Source organism: Triturus cristatus, chromosome 6 (genome assembly GCF_964204655.1).
Source record: "Triturus cristatus chromosome 6, aTriCri1.1, whole genome shotgun sequence".
Classification (NCBI taxonomy): Eukaryota; Metazoa; Chordata; class Amphibia; order Caudata; family Salamandridae; genus Triturus; species Triturus cristatus.
The window spans coordinates 101,252,437-101,272,380 of NC_140589.1; the positions used below are offsets into that span (position 1 = coordinate 101,252,437).

The window sequence follows — 19,944 nt, forward strand, 5'->3', positions numbered from 1 at the left end:
AAAATCTGCATACCAACTTTGCACAGAAGGTATGTTTGTGGTTGTTTGGGGATGGGTGGGAGGTCAAGAGCAGGGAAAAGCAGGTCTCCTGCACTACTAGACTCCTCTTCTATGCCTCCCTGCCATTCACTCACTCTGTCTTTGTTTCATTCTCTCCTTCCACAACACTCCTTCTCACTCACTCGCTCTATCACTTGTATTTTTGCCCTTGCTCTGCATTCTATAGTGGAAACATCTCTTGAATGAAGCATCTGAAAATGACGTGACATAAAATTTAAAACCTCCTTATTGTAAACCTAAAACATCACAAGACTTAATGTAACCCATTTCTTTCATAAAAAAGATTTTTAAAGTACCCCACAAAACAAATATAAAACACCACGAGTGCTAGAAGAATATTACATTAACGTTAAAGATAGAATAGGGCAAATGCATTTGCAGTTGAAACTGAAGTTTGGTACTTATTCAGATATTATTTACATTGCCAATTTTTAGCTGAGATTCTAAAGGAACTGAGAGAGAAAATGGAATTCAAGTTTTGTCAGAAGTGGGATTTGAACCCACGCCTCCAGGAGAGACTGCGGCCTTAACGCAGCGCATTAGACGACTCGGCCATCCTGACCCCATGCTGCTTTTTCATCTAAAGGGTGAGAAAGATATTAGGAACCAAAAAATGCACAGAGCTTAGGCCAATAGTGGCTAGAGCAAGAAAAAAACTCACTGCACTCTTCCAAGAAGACAATCCTATAAGCCACTGCGAGGGAAATGATCATATTTCTCAAGAAAAAAATTAGAGCATACACAGGACTGTCAGAAGTGGGATTTGAACCCACACCTCCAGAGGAGACTGCGACCTGAACGCAGCGCCTTAGACCACTCGGCCATCCTGACTTGCTTTCCCAGCATCTTCCAGAGGCCAGACAGCCATGCAGGTGAGGTACTGAAAAGGAATGCCCTCAATTTATTTATCCTATTATATGCACTTCCAACAGATCTTTGAACAATCTGTACAGAGCAGGACCTATGGAGAACTCTTTAGAACTTTGAGGCAAACAAAGAGAAAGTGCTATTCACCAGCCACTTGAACGGCTCAAAGCTGCTTTGAAATTGAGACAATAGCCACCTCTTGGCTGGCTAAAGCAATTTCAACAAGGGATCTCAAAGTCACAACATAGGGTGCAGTATGCAAATTTAAGCAGCCCCTGATCAAAGCCCTGAGGAGATTGCTGTAAGTGTGCTGGAGTCCAGTTGTCTACCAGATGAATGGCATTCTTCCAAATTTGCAGGGCCCGTCTGGCCAGGGCATACAAGAGCATGACTCTTCCAGATGACCTCTTACATGGGTCCTATGCTCATTTGGTAAGGATTGCGCTTTGTCAGCAAGACGTTATAGAACCTAAATATATGAGAAACCCCATCTCTCTTGACAAGAGGAGAACGGAATAACGTGCCAAGTGAAGACCAACAGATGCAACTTCCATCAGATGTTAACCTGATAAAGGAGATTAAATCTCCAAAAGGCATGTCAGAAGTGGGAATCGAACCCACGCCTCCAAAGGAGACTGTGGCCTAAACACAGCGCCTTAGTCCTCTCGGCCATCCTGACAGTATAGGCTTTTGATAAATGAATAAAAGTTACTCAGAAACGTCTACCTCCATGCAAGCCTGAAATAATTTAAACCTTCAAACACAAGGTGCAACTTTATGCACAGGACAATAAACACAGAAGAACACATACGAAAGCACTTTATTTCACAGGTATACAGTTTTCATGCTTTTAGAACACCACATACCTCTCACCAGCTATTTAGGGTCCTGTATCCGACTCACAACATTTCCTTGCCTGCGACCTCTCTCTCTACACAAACAACTACAGCACAGGAAGTAGGAAGGCAATAGGTGGGGCAGTTTATGCAAATTTATGCTGCCAATGTGCCTTGCAGATTCATGCAGGATTTCTAGATCCTTGCTGGATACAAGAGAGTAGGCCTTGTTCCAGATAAACTATCCCTAGCAGGGAAAGTCTGAGCACAGGCACTCTTTTGCTCTTTAGCCCCTGGCCTGGGACTCACCCTCACTTGCTGAGGCGTGAAAATCTGCATACCAACTTTGCACAGAAGGTATGTTTGTGGTTGTTTGGGGATGGGTGGGAGGTCAAGAGCAGGGAAAAGCAGGTCTCCTGCACTACTAGACTCCTCTTCTATGCCTCCCTGCCATTCACTCACTCTGTCTTTGTTTCATTCTCTCCTTCCACAACACTCCTTCTCACTCACTCGCTCTATCACTTGTATTTTTGCCCTTGCTTTGCATTCTATAGTGGAAACATCTCTTGAATGAAGCATCTGAAAATGACGTGACATAAAGTTTAAAACCTCCTTATTGTAAACCTAAAACATCACAAGACTTAATGTAACCCATTTCTTTCATAAAAAAGATTTTTAAAGTACCCCACAAAAGAAATATAAAACACCACGAGTGCTAGAAGAATATTACATTAACGTTAAAGATAGAATAGGGCAAATGCATTTGCAGTTGAAACTGAAGTTTGGTACTTATTCAGATATTATTTACATTGCCAATTTTTAGCTGAGATTCTAAAGGAACTGAGAGAGAAAATGGAATTCAAGTTTTGTCAGAAGTGGGATTCGAACCCACGCCTCCAGGAGAGACTGCGGCCTTAACGCAGCGCCTTAGACCACTCGGCCATCCTGACCCCATGGTGCTTTTTCATCTAAAGGGTGAGAAAGATATTAGGAACCAAAAAATGCACAGAGCTTAGGCCAATAGTGGCTAGAGCAAGAAAAAAACTCACTGCACTCTTCCAAGAAGACAATCCTATAAGCCACTGCGAGGGAAATGATCATATTTCTCAAGAAAAAAATTAGAGTAAACACAGGACTGTCAGAAGTGGGATTTGAACCCACGCCTCCAGAGGAGACTGCGACCTGAACGCAGCGCCTTAGACCACTCGGCCATCCTGACTTGCTTTCCCAGCATCTTCCAGAGGCCAGACAGCCATGCAGGTGAGGTACTGAAAAGGAATGCCCTCAATTTATTTATCCTATTATATGCACTTCCAACAGATCTTTGAACAATCTGTACAGAGCAGGACCTATGGAGAACTCTTTAGAACTTTGAGGCAAACAAAGAGAAAGTGCTATTCACCAGCCACTTGAACGGCTCAAAGCTGCTTTGAAATTGAGACAATAGCCACCTCTTGGCTGGCTAAAGCAATTTCAACAAGGGATCTCAAAGTCACAACATAGGGTGGAGTATGCAAATTTAAGCAGCCCCTGATCAAAGCCCTGAGGAGATTGCTGTAAGTGTGCTGGAGTCCAGTTGTCTACCAGATGAATGGCATTCTTCCAAATTTGCAGGGCCCGTCTGGCCAGGGCATACAAGAGCATGACTCTTCCAGATGACCTCTTACATGGGTCCTATGCTCATTTGGTAAGGATTGCGTTTTGTCAGCAAGACGTTATAGAACCTAAATATATGAGAAACCCCATCTCTCTTGACAAGAGGAGAACGGAATAAAGTGCCAAGTGAAGACCAACAGATGCAACTTCCATCAGATGTTAACCTGATAAAGGAGATTAAATCTCCAAAAGGCATGTCAGAAGTGGGATTCGAACCCACGCCTCCAAAGGAGACTGTGGCCTAAACACAGCGCCTTAGACCTCTCGGCCATCCTGACAGTATAGGCTTTTAATAAATGAATAAAAGTTACTCAGAAACGTCTACCTCCATGCAAGCCTGAAATAATTTAAACCTTCAAACACAAGGTGCAACTTTATGCACAGGACAATAAACACAGAAGAACACATACGAAAGCACTTTATTTCACAGGTATACAGTTTTCATGCTTTTAGAACACCACATACCTCTCACCAGCTATTTAGGGTCCTGTATCCGACTCACAACATTTCCTTGCCTGCGACCTCTCTCTCTACACAAACAACTACAGCACAGGAAGTAGGAAGGCAATAGGTGGGGCAGTTTATGCAAATTTATGCTGCCAATGTGCCTTGCAGATTCATGCAGGATTTCTAGATCCTTGCTGGATACAAGAGAGTAGGCCTTGTTCCAGATAAACTATCCCTAGCAGGGAAAGTCTGAGCACAGGCACTCTTTTGCTCTTTAGCCCCTGGCCTGGGACTCACCCTCACTTGCTGAGGCATGAAATTCTGCATACCAACTTTGCACAGAAGGTATGTTTGTGGTTGTTTGGGGATGGGTGGGAGGTCAAGAGCAGGGAAAAGCAGGTCTCCTTCACTACTAGACTCCTCTTCTATGCCTCCCTGCCATTCACTCACTCTGTCTTTGTTTCATTCTCTCCTTCCACAACACTCCTTCTCACTCACTCGCTCTATCACTTGTATTTTTGCCCTTGCTCTGCATTCTATAGTGGAAACATCTCTTGAATGAAGCATCTGAAAATGACGTGACATAAAATTTAAAACCTCCTTATTGGAAACCTAAAACATCACAAGACTTAATGTAACCCATTTCTTTCATAAAAAAGATTTTTAAAGTACCCCACAAAACAAATATAAAACACCACGAGTGCTAGAAGAATATTACATTAACGTTAAAGATAGAATAGGGCAAATGCATTTGCAGTTGAAACTGAAGTTTGGTACTTATTCAGATATTATTTACATTGCCAATTTTTAGCTGAGATTCTAAAGGAACTGAGAGAGAAAATGGAATTCAAGTTTTGTCAGAAGTGGGATTCGAACCCACGCCTCCAGGAGAGACTGCGGCCTTAACGCAGCGCCTTAGACCACTCGGCCATCCTGACCCCATGATGCATTTTCATCTAAAGGGTGAGAAAGATATTAGGAACCAAAAAATGCACAGAGCTTAGGCCAATAGTGGCTAGAGCAAGAAAAAAACTCACTGCACTCTTCCAAGAAGACAATCCTATAAGCCACTGCGAGGGAAATGATCATATTTCTCAAGAAAAAAATTAGAGTAAACAGAGGACTGTCAGAAGTGGGATTTGAACCCACGCCTCCAGAGGAGACTACGACCTGAACGCAGCGCCGTAGACCACTCGGCCATCCTGACTTGCTTTCCCAGCATCTTCCAGAGGCCAGACAGCCATGCAGGTGAGGTACTGAAAAGGAATGCCCTCAATTTATTTATCCTATTATATGCACTTCCAACAGATCTTTGAACAATCTGTACAGAGCAGGACCTATGGAGAACTCTTTAGAACTTTGAGGCGAACAAAGAGAAAGTGCTATTCACCAGCCACTTGAACGGCTCAAAGCTGCTTTGAAATTGAGACAATAGCCACCTCTTGGCTGGCTAAAGCAATTTCAACAAGGGATCTCAAAGTCACAACATAGGGTGGAGTATGCAAATTTAAGCAGCCCCTGATCAAAGCCCTGAGGAAATTGCTGTAAGTGTGCTGGAGTCCAGTTGTCTACCAGATGAATGGCATTCTTCCAAATTTGCTGGGCCCGTCTGGCCAGGGCATACAAGAGCATGACTCTTCCAGATGACCTCTTACATGGGTCCTATGCTCATTTGGTAAGGATTGCGCTTTGTCAGCAAGACGTTATAGAACCTAAATATATGAGAAACCCCATCTCTCTTGACAAGAGGAGAACGGAATAACGTGCCAAGTGAAGACCAACAGATGCAACTTCCATCAGATGTTAACCTGATAAAGGAGATTAAATCTCCAAAAGGCATGTCAGAAGTGGGATTCGAACCCACGCCTCCAAAGGAGACTGTGGCCTAAACACAGCGCCTTAGACCTCTCGGCCATCCTGACAGTATAGGCTTTTAAGAAATGAATAAAAGTTACTCAGAAACGTCTACCTCCATGCAAGCCTGAAATAATTTAAACCTTCAAACACAAGGTGCAACTTTATGCACAGGACAATAAACACAGAAGAACACATACGAAAGCACTTTATTTCACAGGTATACAGTTTTCATGCTTTTAGAACACCACATACCTCTCACCAGCTATTTAGGGTCCTGTATCCGACTCACAACATTTCCTTGGCTGCGACCTCTCTCTCTACACAAACAACTACAGCACAGGAAGTAGGAAGGCAATAGGTGGGGCAGTTTATGCAAATTTATGCTGCCAATGTGCCTTGCAGATTCATGAAGGATTTCTAGATCCTTGCTGGATACAAGAGAGTAGGGTTTGTTCCAGATAAACTATCCCTAGCAGGGAAAGTCTGAGCACAGGCACTCCTTTGCTCTTTAGCCCCTGGCCTGGGACTCACCCTCACTTGCTGAGGCGTGAAATTCTGCATACCAACTTTGCACAGAAGGTATGTTTGTGGTTGTTTGGGGATGGGTGGGAGGTCAAGAGCAGGGAAAAGCAGGTCTCCTTCACTACTAGACTCCTCTTCTATGCCTCCCTGCCGTTCACTCACTCTGTCTTTGTTTCATTCTCTCCTTCCACAACACTCCTTCTCACTCACTCGCTCTATCACTTGTATTTTTGCCCTTGCTCTGCATTCTATAGTGGAAACATCTCTTGAATGAAGCATCTGAAAATGACGTGACATAAAATTTAAAACCTCCTTATTGGAAACCTAAAACATCACAAGACTTAATGTAACCCATTTCTTTCATAAAAAAGATTTTTAAAGTACCCCACAAAACAAATATAAAACACCACGAGTGCTAGAAGAATATTACATTAACGTTAAAGATAGAATAGGGCAAATGCATTTGCAGTTGAAACTGAAGTTTGGTACTTATTCAGATATTATTTACATTGCCAATTTTTAGCTGAGATTCTAAAGGAACTGAGAGAGAAAATGGAATTCAAGTTTTGTCAGAAGTGGAATTCGAACCCACGCCTCCAGGAGAGACTGCGGCCTTAACGCAGCGCCTTAGACCACTCGGCCATCCTGACCCCATGCTGCTTTTTCATCTAAAGGGTGAGAAAGATATTAGGAACCAAAAAATGCACAGAGCTGAGGGCAATAGTGGCTAGAGCAAGAAAAAAACTCACTGCACTCTTCCAAGAAGACAATCCTATAAGCCACTGCGAGGGAAATGATCATATTTCTCAAGAAAATAATTAGAGTAAACACAGGACTGTCAGAAGTGGGATTTGAACCCACGCCTCCAGAGAAGACTGCGACCTGAACGCAGCGCCTTAGACCACTCGGCCATCCTGACTTGCTTTCCCAGCATCTTCCAGAGGCCAGACAGCCATGCAGGTGAGGTACTGAAAAGGAATGCCCTCAATTTATTTATCCTATTATATGCACTTCCAACAGATCTTTGAACAATCTGTACAGAGCAGGACCTATGGAGAACTCTTTAGAACTTTGAGGCGAACAAAGAGAAAGTGCTATTCACCAGCCACTTGAACGGCTCAAAGCTGCTTTGAAATTGAGACAATAGCCACCTCTTGGCTGGCTAAAGCAATTTCAACAAGGGATCTCAAAGTCACAACATAGGGTGGAGTATGCAAATTTAAGCAGCCCCTGATCAAAGCCCTAAGGAAATTGCTGTAAGTGTGCTGGAGTCCAGTTGTCTACCAGATGCATGGCATTCTTCCAAATTTGCAGGGCCCGTCTGGCCAGGGCATACAAGAGCATGACTCTTCCAGATGACCTCTTACATGGGTCCTATGCTCATTTGGTAAGGATTGCGCTTTGTCAGCAAGACGTTATAGAACCTAAATATATGAGAAACCCCATCTCTCTTGACAAGAGGAGAACGGAATAACGTGCCAAGTGAAGACCAACAGATGCAACTTCCATCAGATGTTAACCTGATAAAGGAGATTAAATCTCCAAAAGGCATGTCAGAAGTGGGATTCGAACCCACGCCTCCAAAGGAGACTGTGGCCTAAACACAGCGCCTTAGACCTCTCGGCCATCCTGACAGTATAGGCTTTTAAGAAATGAATAAAAGTTACTCAGAAACGTCTACCTCCATGCAAGCCTGAAATAATTTAAACCTTCAAACACAAGGTGCAACTTTATGCACAGGACAATAAACACAGAAGAACACATACGAAAGCACTTTATTTCACAGGTATACAGTTTTCATGCTTTTAGAACACCACATACCTCTCACCAGCTATTTAGGGTCCTGTATCCGACTCACAACATTTCCTTGCCTGCGACCTCTCTCTCTACACAAACAACTACAGCACAGGAAGTAGGAAGGCAATAGGTGGGGCAGTTTATGCAAATTTATGCTGCCAATGTGCCTTGCAGATTCATGCAGGATTTCTAGATCCTTGCTGGATACAAGAGAGTAGGCCTTGTTCCAGATAAACTATCCCTAGCAGGGAAAGTCTGAGCACAGGCACTCTTTTGCTCTTTAGCCCCTGGCCTGGGACTCACCCTCACTTGCTGAGGCGTGAAATTCTGCATACCAACTATGCACAGAAGGTATGTTTGTGGTTGTTTGGGGATGGGTGGGAGGTCAAGAGCAGGGAAAAGCAGGTCTCCTTCACTACTAGACTCCTCTTCTATGCCTCCCTGCCGTTCACTCACTCTGTCTTTGTTTCATTCTCTCCTTCCACAACACTCCTTCTCACTCACTCGCTCTATCACTTGTATTTTTGCCCTTGCTCTGCATTCTATAGTGGAAACATCTCTTGAATGAAGCATCTGAAAATGACGTGACATAAAGTTTAAAACCTCCTTATTGTAAACCTAAAACATCACAAGACTTAATGTAACCCATTTCTTTCATAAAAAAGATTTTTAAAGTACCCCAAAAAAGAAATATAAAACACCACGAGTGCTAGAAGAATATTACATTAACGTTAAAGATAGAATAGGGCAAATGCATTTGCAGTTGAAACTGAAGTTTGGTACTTATTCAGATATTATTTACATTGCCAATTTTTAGCTGAGATTCTAAAGGAACTGAGAGAGAAAATGGAATTCAAGTTTTGTCAGAAGTGGGATTCGAACCCACGCCTCCAGGAGAGACTGCGGCCTTAACGCAGCGCCTTAGACCACTCGGCCATCCTGACCCCATGGTGCTTTTTCATCTAAAGGGTGAGAAAGATATTAGGAACCAAAAAATGCACAGAGCTTAGGCCAATAGTGGCTAGAGCAAGAAAAAAACTCACTGCACTCTTCCAAGAAGACAATCCTATAAGCCACTGCGAGGGAAATGATCATATTTCTCAAGAAAAAAATTAGAGTAAACACAGGACTGTCAGGAGTGGGATTTGAACCCACGCCTCCAGAGGAGACTGCGACCTGAACGCAGCGCCTTAGACCACTCGGCCATCCTGACTTGCTTTCCCAGCATCTTCCAGAGGCCAGACAGCCATGCAGGTGAGGTACTGAAAAGGAATGCCCTCAATTTATTTATCCTATTATATGCACTTCCAACAGATCTTTGAACAATCTGTACAGAGCAGGACCTATGGAGAACTCTTTAGAACTTTGAGGCAAACAAAGAGAAAGTGCTATTCACCAGCCACTTGAACGGCTCAAAGCTGCTTTGAAATTGAGACAATAGCCACCTCTTGGCTGGCTAAAGCAATTTCAACAAGGGATCTCAAAGTCACAACATAGGGTGGAGTATGCAAATTTAAGCAGCCCCTGATCAAAGCCCTGAGGAAATTGCTGTAAGTGTGCTGGAGTCCAGTTGTCTACCAGATGAATGGCATTCTTCCAAATTTGCAGGGCCCGTCTGGCCAGGGCATACAAGAGCATGACTCTTCCAGATGACCTCTTACATGGGTCCTATGCTCATTTGGTAAGGATTGCGCTTTGTCAGCAAGACGTTATAGAACCTAAATATATGAGAAACCCCATCTCTCTTGACAAGAGGAGAACGGAATAACGTGCCAAGTGAAGACCAACAGATGCAACTTCCATCAGATGTTAACCTGATATAGGAGATTAAATCTCCAAAAGGCATGTCAGAAGTGGGATTCGAACCCACGCCTCCAAAGGAGACTGTGGCCTAAACACAGCGCCTTAGACCTCTCGGCCATCCTGACAGTATATGCTTTTAAGAAATGAATAAAAGTTACTCAGAAACGTCTACCTCAATGCAAGCCTGAAATAATTTAAACCTTCAAACACAAGGTGCAACTTTATGCACAGGACAATAAACACAGAAGAACACATACGAAAGCACTTTATTTCACAGGTATACAGTTTTCATGCTTTTAGAACACCACATACCTCTCACCAGCTATTTAGGGTCCTGTATCCGACTCACAACATTTCCTTGCCTGCGACCTCTCTCTCTACACAAACAACTACAGCACAGGAAGTAGGAAGGCAATAGGTGGGGCAGTTTATGCAAATTTATGCTGCCAATGTGCCTTGCAGATTCATGCAGGATTTCTAGATCCTTGCTGGATACAAGAGAGTAGGCCTTGTTCCAGATAAACTATCCCTAGCAGGGAAAGTCTGAGCACAGGCACTCTTTTGCTCTTTAGCCCCTGGCCTGGGACTCACCCTCACTTGCTGAGGCGTGAAAATCTGCATACCAACTTTGCACAGAAGGTATGTTTGTGGTTGTTTGGGGATGGGTGGGAGGTCAAGAGCAGGGAAAAGCAGGTCTCCTGCACTACTAGACTCCTCTTCTATGCCTCCCTGCCATTCACTCACTCTGTCTTTGTTTCATTCTCTCCTTCCACAACACTCCTTCTCACTCACTCGCTCTATCACTTGTATTTTTGCCCTTGCTCTGCATTCTATAGTGGAAACATCTCTTGAATGAAGCATCTGAAAATGACGTGACATAAAATTTAAAACCTCCTTATTGTAAACCTAAAACATCACAAGACTTAATGTAACCCATTTCTTTCATAAAAAAGATTTTTAAAGTACCCCACAAAACAAATATAAAACACCACGAGTGCTAGAAGAATATTACATTAACGTTAAAGATAGAATAGGGCAAATGCATTTGCAGTTGAAACTGAAGTTTGGTACTTATTCAGATATTATTTACATTGCCAATTTTTAGCTGAGATTCTAAAGGAACTGAGAGAGAAAATGGAATTCAAGTTTTGTCAGAAGTGGGATTTGAACCGACGCCTCCAGGAGAGACTGCGGCCTTAACGCAGCGCCTTAGACAACTCGGCCATCCTGACCCCATGCTGCTTTTTCATCTAAAGGGTGAGAAAGATATTAGGAACCAAAAAATGCACAGAGCTTAGGCCAATAGTGGCTAGAGCAAGAAAAAAACTCACTGCACTCTTCCAAGAAGACAATCCTATAAGCCACTGCGAGGGAAATGATCATATTTCTCAAGAAAAAAATTAGAGTATACACAGGACTGTCAGAAGTGGGATTTGAACCCACACCTTGTGGTAAATAAAATACCGGACTGAATTTCATACGGAATCCTAAAATAAAGTAAAATAGCTCAAAATAACAAGAGGCAGAATCCGTGGTATAAGAGGTTTTCTAAATGGGCTTTATTCCATTCAAAATGGCCGACTCGAGTCGCGGCCTTCAGGTTCCGTCACCACGAGGGTTCAGGAAGTGAAGTACAATAATTTATTGACAGACATGTATTTTTATAATAAGTGCATTACAATGAAACGAATGTAGAAGGCGTAACATTTGATAAGAAGAGTGACAAAACAGGTACGTAATCGAAACTAGGCGTAATAAGGAATAAAAAGAAACATGATTGGTTTGCATTATCAGACATAGGTGGATCTATAAGATAATACTTGGCATAGATGCGCGCGCAGCAGCATGACGTGTAATTGACGTGCAACTAGGGGGTGAAGGGGACTTGACATTTAGCTCTACATGTGGAGACGAGAAGTCTGGGGGGTCAAGTCAACCTAATTCCAAATCATATCTACCATCCTATGTTTGGAGAACTATGTTATCCACAAGGAAGGACTCTCGGACAGAATCTAGTCTATACTGACTGTGTGCGTGCACAAACGTCTAAGTGTCTATATGAGATGCGAGGGGCAGAAAACTTTCCATGGCAGCAGGACTATGAATCACTTGCAGGAGGACGGAAAGGCTGAGTCCTTTGCTTGTGAGCTAAAGGAAATGTTTACCTAAATCACTAGACAGGAATGCATCGGCTGGAGAGCAAAATAGATAATTCGAAGGTGAAATACAGCTTCTTGGCAGGCATGCGAAAACTGGCCGAGGCAGGCACCGTTAGCTGCACAGGGAGTAGGACAAAGTTCATGGATACAGATGCGAGCTCAAGCTGAAGCTGTCAGAGACAGAGAGCAGGGAAAGGCTTTGAGGACAGAATCGGGCCTACTTGCCTGAACTGTAAAAATGGAGTAATTTAGCCATATAAAGTCGGTGGTCTTTTATACTTATGAATCGAATATCCAGCCCTTTGATGGCGGATCTGACAGAGAACATGTTGACGGTAGACACACATATGTTTGCGTCTTAGAAACTGGAACTGGAGGGAACATACATGTACTTGTAACATGCATATAGAACCGTTGGGGTCCAAGATAGGGGACATAACTGACCAGGAAAATCCACATTTCCACATTCCCTCCTTGTCCCCTTCTTGCCCTTCAAGAGATATCAATCTTCATCATTCCATCGATTTGCTCATGGAGCATCATTTCTTCTTCCTTCTTCTTCCGGTATTTTGAACGAGAACTGTGATATGGAATGCATGATGTGGCACACAGACCACAAATCGCTGGTCCACATTGCAGGCATAAACAACAACTGAAGAGCATAAGAAGGCCAATACCTAGGAAGGATAGAACTCTCCATCCCCAGGCTGATATCACACTCCAAAACCACCCGGACCACGTCCAAGTGCCTGGATTTTCGTGTATCTGGCTTACAATCTTATGAAGGCGTGTTATAGCTTTATATACAGATGGCGAATTTTCTGGTATGAATATGCAGCAGCTGGATCCGATGACCCTGCAAGCTCCGCCCCTATCGGCCAGGATGACGTCAAGGACAAGACGATTCTGGAGAACAACAATTCTCATCACTGATTGTTCCTCTGTCAGATTGCCTAGGGCGGCTATAGTCTCGTTTACTACAGCTTCAAGAGTCTTGGTGAGTCTGCGTATCAGCTTACTATTTGATATAGTACCTATATAGGGAAAGATACCTTTATTGAAATCTACATACTTGTCCCATGCCGTCTCAGTATAATCGACAACTGGGAGATCTCTCCGCTCTCTTTTGTGTACTAAATGAACATGTCGATAATAATCAGGAGGAGCTAGGAAAACAGGTGGCAAAAGGAATGCTATGTAACAGGTACCATCCCAATCTAGAGGCAGACGCATATATGCCGTCTGACCACATATAAAGTAAGAATGGCGAGAAGCTCTAAATGAAGATTTACCTTGATCACTATATTCTACTATAGTAACGCATTGGCTATGGCCCATATGTATGGAACCAACTTTTCTCACACATAATTCACCCTTAACTGGAAATACAGACATAGTGGGCAGAATTAGTTCAACTTCGGATTTGACATTCAAAATCATAAGATTAGGCGTAAAATTACCTAATTTATACACTTCATTTTCTAAATCAGTTCCTGTTCTACTGGGGTGACCCTCCTTATTGGGGTGACAGACTTTGAATAAAACTATATTCAGATTTCCCCATATCCAGTGTTGTTGATAAACTGCTGTGTCTGGGTCTATGGAATTTAATAAACTAAACCATGCTCCACAGGAGCCATTGTGTGTGAACGGATGTGGAAAGAAAGGCAGAACTCCTTTGGTATTCTGATAGGGAGGGAGTCGGCCACACACCCAACAATTGGTGGCATTACTAGTCTGATGGGAATGATGTAACATACTAATGAATGTGTTATTGCGCAGCGCAAGTCTATAGGACAACTCATGTGGGGGTAGGTCACTAAAAGAATGTTCATCAGTTATATTGAAAGCACGTTTAGAAACAGGATAATACATATGCAACAATATACTTGCAGTAACTATTAAAAAACTCAAGAAAAACAAAATTAATAAAGTCACAATACAGTGGCTACGCAGTGATTTACAATAAGCATGTCGTTTCATTATGATTCTGGACTCTACATGATTCAGACCTAAGGGATACATGTCGGGACAGATTCAACCGCTTCACCTTGGAGAGGACTTAAACAATCAAATCGTCCGACAGTTTAGATCTGGACCTGAGTTTCTGTTTATAGAGTTCGGTGCTACTGGCCTCAGCCAAAGGTAGCTTTGAGTCAATGGGGGAAGACACACGGGAAGTACTGTTTGTGTCAGGAGGAAGTCCATTAAATTTTTTTTTTTTATGGCTGGAATGCACCCATCCTTTTCTTCCTTCGATCTTCACAGCTGTTCTGGTCGTCAGCAGGACCAACTTAGGAAGCCTCCACCTTGGCTCCAGTTGGGTTTTCCGATCAAAATTTCTGATGAGAACATAATCACCGGGAATTACATCATGAGGTTTCACCTCGGTGTTGTCGGGAAAAGCTGCGACTACCTGTGAACGACAAGATTGTAGTGCAGACATCAAGGAAGCCAGGTAATCTGTCAGCATATTACAGTCAACATCAGTTATTTTACGAGGTATAGGCGTCCCCCACATATTCGGTGGTCTACCAAAGATCACTTCATAAGGGGATAGCCCTGTTCGAGAGTGTGCTACCATTCTCATGTAGAATAGCGCAACTGGTAAGGCTACTATCCAGTCCACACCTTTTTCCTGACATATTTTAGACAATCTGATTTTTAAAAGTTGATTATGTCGTTCCACGAGACCTGCTGCCTCGGGGTGTCGGACACAGTGGAATTTCCACTGATATCCCAACAAAAGTGAGACATGTTTCATTAATTCGGATGAGAAAGGCTGACCGTTATCTGAATATACAACACGTGGTAAACCGTACCGTGGGAAGAATTCTCGAACTAGCTGCTTGGCAGTAGTCGGGGCAGTGTAATCTGATACGGGATACGCCTCTGTCCAACGGGAGAGAGCGCAGACAACTACGAGGACATATTTGAATCCTCGACAACGTTCCATCTGAATATAATCCATCTGGAGGACTTCAAAAGGATGGTCAGGAGGCTGGAATCCACCCTGCTCTACGGGAACACTCTTTCCTGGATTAAACTGACAACATATCATACAGGTACGAACTTTTTGTTTAGCTGCTGCTCGTAAATGTTTGTTGAACCAAATGTGCTGAATGCTGTCTAGCATAGCCTTCTCTCCTAAATGTGCTGGACTGTGAACTGTAGCTATAATGGCTTGAACCATGGAATCAGGGAGAAACCATACAGATTTCTCCTTCGTCATCCATCCTTGATCTGTCTGGATCCCTCCTAGTTCAGTCCACTTCTTTATTTCTTCTGCTGTGGCATGTGTCTGTATGTCAATTACGTCAAGTGCGGGATCCTTAATTGTCATACACTGTGTTGGTGTCTGAACTATTGGCTTTGTCATGTCTAATGTGCGATTCTGAGCAGTCTGTTTAGCTGTTTTGTCAGCTAAATCATTGCCTTGAGAAATGGTATCAGTAACCTTCGTGTGTGCTTTACATTTCATAATCGATATAGCAGTGGGTAGATGTATTGCATCTAACAAAGCATGAATGAGGGGCCCGTGCTGAATGTGGGCACCATGGGAGGTTAAATAACCTCTCTCTCGCCACAGCACGCCGAAGTCGTGTACAACTCCGAATGCATAACGTGAGTCAGTGTATACATTAACTTTCTTATTTGTGGCTTGAATACAGGCTTGCGTTAGAGCAATAAGTTCTGCTGCTTGGGCTGACAAAGTATCTATACAATGTGTCTCAATAACTTCAGTGTCTGTTGTGACTGCATACGCGGCCACTAAATCTCCTGTACTTGTTCTCATGCACGATCCGTCTACATACAACGTCAGGTCTGGATCTAACAATGGAACGTCTGTCAAGTCTTGTCTAGGTTTCGTCTTTATTTCAATAATTTCAACACAATCATGAGCTAGTGGGTCTGTTCCAATTACAGGTAATAGTGTAGCAGGATTCAATGTATTACACCGTCGGATCTCTATGTGTGGTTGAAACAATGTCAGTTCATAACCGGTAAGTCTTGCTATGGTCAAGTGTTGTGTTTGTGTTCGGTTCACAAGAACCTCTACTGCATGTGGTACTTGAACTGTCAATGGGTGTCCTAATACTATGGCATCGCTTTGTCTGATTGCTAAGGCTGTCGCTGCCACTGATTTCAGGCATGCAGGCAAAACCTGAGCTACGGGATCTAATGTACTGGAAAAATAAGCACATGGCTTGCGTGATCCTGCTTGATCCTGAGTGAGTACTGACAAGGCAGTACCTTCGCGTTCTGTAACAAAGAGTGTAAAATGTTTGCTATAACATGGTGTTGCTAAAACAGGTGCTTGACATAAAGCTTCCTTTAGGCTTTCAAAAGCTTGTGTATGTTCCTGAGTCCAAGGGAGAACAGTCGATGTGGCTGCCTCCTGTGTGGTTAACTGAATGAGTGGTTTTGCTAGAAATGCGTACTGAGGGATCCACTGCCTACAATATGAAGTGAGGCCTATGAAAGCTCGCACCTCCTTTTGTGTCTGGGGTATTGACATGTTAGCAATTAACTGGATGCGATCTGGTGTAAGCTGCCTTCCCTCCTTGGACAGCGAGTGACCAAGATAAATAACTCGCTGAACACAGAATTGCAGCTTAGAAGGGGACACCTTGTGCCCCTTGTCGGCTAGGAAATGTAAAACTGTCAGAGAAGCTTTTTCACATTCTGACTCGCTTCTCGCGGTGATCAGCAGATCATCGACATATTGAAGCAGTGCAGTATTGACTGGCATGTGGATACTGTCAAGTTCTCGTTTCAATGCTTGGCTGTAGATGCTGGGGCTTTCTGTGAATCCTTGGGGAGCGCGTGAGAATTTAAAGCTGCGCCCATTTAAACTGAATCCGAACAAGTATTGGCTTTCCGGATCTATTGGGACGCTGAAAAAGGCATTCTTGAGATCGATTACAGTAAAGAATGTTGCTTCGGAATCAATTGCTGTCAACAATGATGATATATCAGGGACCACAGGGAATTGTGGTACAATACACTTGTTTAGTTCACGCAAATCAATAACCAATCGGTATACTGGCGGAGCAGTAGGATCAGTTCGTTTAAGAATCGGAATTATCGGTGAATTACATACATTGGAGTCTGTTTCTACAACTACTCCCTGGGCAATCAGCTCATCAATGATTTTCAGCAAAGCCACTACAGCATCATGCGGTAACTTGTATTGTCGCATTCGTGGTAGTACCACTCCTGCTTTCAATGTAACTCGATAGGGTGTAATGTTCATGCAGCCAACATCCGTAGGGCCTTGTGCCCATAGATGTACTGGTAAAGTCTGTAGTCGGGGATCCATGTCTCTAGACACATAGTGACCTTTAAAATCACGCAAAAACAACCTTACTCCTTCCGGAGAACAACATATTATGGCTCCTAGTGCTTTCAGAGTTTTAATTCCTAACAGATTTTCTGGGCATGATTTAGTAAGTAATAAGTCTGTAGTTCGTGTCAAAGGTCCTATCGTAAGTGGTAGAGGCTGTGATACTTCATTAACAATAGGTTTTCCCGAAAAACCAAGGGAAACATTTTGAGAGCCTGAGAGGGGTGCCCCCGGAACTTCACTTCGTTTTATAGTTGTTCGACTTGCCCCTGTATCGAGTAAGAATTTTCTATCTTGACCTAATAATTCACTATGTACATAAGGTCCTTCTTGATCTACAGGAATCTCGATAAGCGGTAAGTCAACTTCCCTCTCTAGGCTGGTTCATGCGTAGCGCTGATATTCAGGGTATTCATACTGTGCAGTCTGATACATTTGTCGTGTTGTGGTTTGTGTGGCAGTAGCAGGCAACGGTGGTGCAGCTGGCACAAACTGTATGGGTTGCTGTGAGGCTGGCATGGACTGTTGCTGAACTGGCATGGACTGTCCATGCTGCATAGCTCCTTGTTCATTCTGATCTTGTCTAACTAATCGTGGTCTCTCCTTTGCAATACCTGTAGCTATATTACGTTTCAGGACTGGACAATCGTGTACATAATGGCCTAGTTGTTTACAGTAATTGCAGGTTCCTTTTACAGGAACTGCAGAATCACCAGAATGTGTCACACCCTTTTTGTGACCATCTGCTGGTACTGTCTGAGAAACTAGCATTTTCATTTTTGTATCCTTCATGCGTCTATGCTCGTGTTCTTGTTCATCCCTAATTCTATTGTGATGATACTGTAACATTTGTAGCATTTGCGACGGAGTGTTACTTTGCCAGGTACTCTCGAATTTCAATATTCTATTCTTTACTGGAGGTAATGCATTTTCCACTAATTTTGTCACAAATAAATGTGGATATGAATCACTACTTGCTTTTATACCACTATTTATACCAAAACATTTTTCAAATCGAGCATAATAATCGCTTGTGTCTTCATCTTGCTTTTGTTTGCAGGCTGTGATTGCACCCCAATCTTCCTTTTTTGTAGTTAATAAACGTGGCAGTACCTGTACTAGTAAACCTGGTAACAGTTTAACTTTATCCCCGAGCCCTGAACCTGCAGTTCGGCCCCTTTCTTCCTCTGCTAATGCTGTCCAGTCTATCTTTTGGTCTCCCACTTCCCACTCTTTTTCTTTCAGTTTTTCATAAATGCCAGCAGGCAAAAGCACCTTTAATATCGTCATAATATCAGGAAAGGTGTACTCTCCCATCAGTAACATGTCTTTAATTTCTCGGTGGAAACCCGCTGGGTCTTTGTCATGACTAGGTACTACTTTCTTCATTTCTAATAATTCCATTTTTGATATGGGTGTGTAAACAAATACACGGTGAAACTCATTGTCTTCGCCTTTTATTGGGTGCACTTCTCGTAAAGGATTTTGTCTATCCATATAGTACGGCGTTCTTTCTCTGTGGGGCAGCGAGAGAGAATCCGGACTTACAAAAAGGACATACTGTTTACGTGACACTAATATCTCTTTAATTAGCTTGTTACTAGAACCTCTCCATCTGTCCGTGAGTAGTTCCGTTAATATATCAGGTAAAGGACCAGGGTCAGCATGTTGGCTCTTATATAATATGAGGAGTTGCTGAATCATATAGATTCCAGCTAAACGTTGTTCATCTGTACTGAGATTAAAAAACGTGTGTGCTACGGTCTCATCACCGTATTTTTCAGGACTGTCAATCCAGTGAACGGCTGATCTGGCTAATTCTTGCTCATCCATGGAATCGAGGAGGTGGTAACCCCTTCGTTCTCGTAATATCTTGTCTGCGGCTTGAAACGAATGTTCAGGAGACTTCAGATTTATTACAGGCGTCGGATACGTTCTGCTATTATTTGGACATACAGAGTGTATGGGATCAGAAAAACATCTAGTACTTTCACAGTATCTTCCTCTGCCTACATAGGCTATGGTCTCTGACTGTCTTGCGGAATTCCCTGATTCGGACACTTCATCTGGCTCAAACTCGTCTGTTCCCAATCTTTCTTCATGAATACGCTCTATTTCTTTACGTATTTTTCGGCACATGGCTATTATACAATTTTGCTTATCGTGTCTCCCTTCTGATATATTCTGACTCCATCTTGTAAGAGTAAGCATTGCATTCGGGTCTACCCCTGGACGATCTTGATTTCTGATTACACAGTTTATGAGGAAACGTAACAGTTCCCCCTGTATCTCTACTTTCTGGAATTCCATAGCTCTGTTAATACATCCTGGATCTCGTCCTGTTTGAACAAAATGATATATGTTATCTAGATGCGTAATCATCCCTGGTAACCTCGCTAAATACTCTGCGGCTCGCCTGATACGTAATGATGCCAGGACCATTTCATCCTCTTTACCAACCACCGGGTCATATCTACAATTTACAAGGAGTTCTTTAAGCGTACGTTCACTTACGAATTTAGGTGTACGTGAATGCGCTGACTCTTGAAAAACAAGTTTATTTATTCTGGGTGGTGTAAAGGTATTGCTAGCC

At 43.0% G+C, this 19,944-nt stretch overlaps 13 non-coding genes across 13 annotated transcripts; all 13 read right to left on the minus strand.

The window, feature by feature from the left end:
* Positions 1-808: 808 nt before the first annotated feature.
* TRNAL-CAG (transfer RNA leucine (anticodon CAG)) lies at positions 809-891 on the minus strand. The gene has a single exon. It is a non-coding gene; the product is annotated as a tRNA-Leu (tRNA).
* A 632-nt stretch (positions 892-1,523) lies between these two features.
* On the minus strand, positions 1,524-1,606 carry TRNAL-UAG (transfer RNA leucine (anticodon UAG)). The gene has a single exon. It is a non-coding gene; the product is annotated as a tRNA-Leu (tRNA).
* A 1,024-nt stretch (positions 1,607-2,630) lies between these two features.
* On the minus strand, positions 2,631-2,713 carry TRNAL-AAG (transfer RNA leucine (anticodon AAG)). The gene has a single exon. It is a non-coding gene; the product is annotated as a tRNA-Leu (tRNA).
* A 186-nt stretch (positions 2,714-2,899) lies between these two features.
* TRNAL-CAG (transfer RNA leucine (anticodon CAG)) lies at positions 2,900-2,982 on the minus strand. Its single transcript has one exon. It is a non-coding gene; the product is annotated as a tRNA-Leu (tRNA).
* Positions 2,983-3,614: 632 nt separating this feature from the next.
* TRNAL-UAG (transfer RNA leucine (anticodon UAG)) lies at positions 3,615-3,697 on the minus strand. The gene has a single exon. It is a non-coding gene; the product is annotated as a tRNA-Leu (tRNA).
* A 1,024-nt stretch (positions 3,698-4,721) lies between these two features.
* Positions 4,722-4,804, minus strand: TRNAL-AAG (transfer RNA leucine (anticodon AAG)). The gene has a single exon. It is a non-coding gene; the product is annotated as a tRNA-Leu (tRNA).
* Positions 4,805-5,705: 901 nt separating this feature from the next.
* On the minus strand, positions 5,706-5,788 carry TRNAL-UAG (transfer RNA leucine (anticodon UAG)). Its single transcript has one exon. It is a non-coding gene; the product is annotated as a tRNA-Leu (tRNA).
* A 1,024-nt stretch (positions 5,789-6,812) lies between these two features.
* On the minus strand, positions 6,813-6,895 carry TRNAL-AAG (transfer RNA leucine (anticodon AAG)). The gene has a single exon. It is a non-coding gene; the product is annotated as a tRNA-Leu (tRNA).
* Positions 6,896-7,081: 186 nt separating this feature from the next.
* On the minus strand, positions 7,082-7,164 carry TRNAL-CAG (transfer RNA leucine (anticodon CAG)). The gene has a single exon. It is a non-coding gene; the product is annotated as a tRNA-Leu (tRNA).
* A 632-nt stretch (positions 7,165-7,796) lies between these two features.
* TRNAL-UAG (transfer RNA leucine (anticodon UAG)) lies at positions 7,797-7,879 on the minus strand. Its single transcript has one exon. It is a non-coding gene; the product is annotated as a tRNA-Leu (tRNA).
* Positions 7,880-8,903: 1,024 nt separating this feature from the next.
* TRNAL-AAG (transfer RNA leucine (anticodon AAG)) lies at positions 8,904-8,986 on the minus strand. Its single transcript has one exon. It is a non-coding gene; the product is annotated as a tRNA-Leu (tRNA).
* Positions 8,987-9,172: 186 nt separating this feature from the next.
* TRNAL-CAG (transfer RNA leucine (anticodon CAG)) lies at positions 9,173-9,255 on the minus strand. Its single transcript has one exon. It is a non-coding gene; the product is annotated as a tRNA-Leu (tRNA).
* Positions 9,256-9,887: 632 nt separating this feature from the next.
* Positions 9,888-9,970, minus strand: TRNAL-UAG (transfer RNA leucine (anticodon UAG)). The gene has a single exon. It is a non-coding gene; the product is annotated as a tRNA-Leu (tRNA).
* Between the last annotated feature and the right edge of the window lie 9,974 nt (positions 9,971-19,944).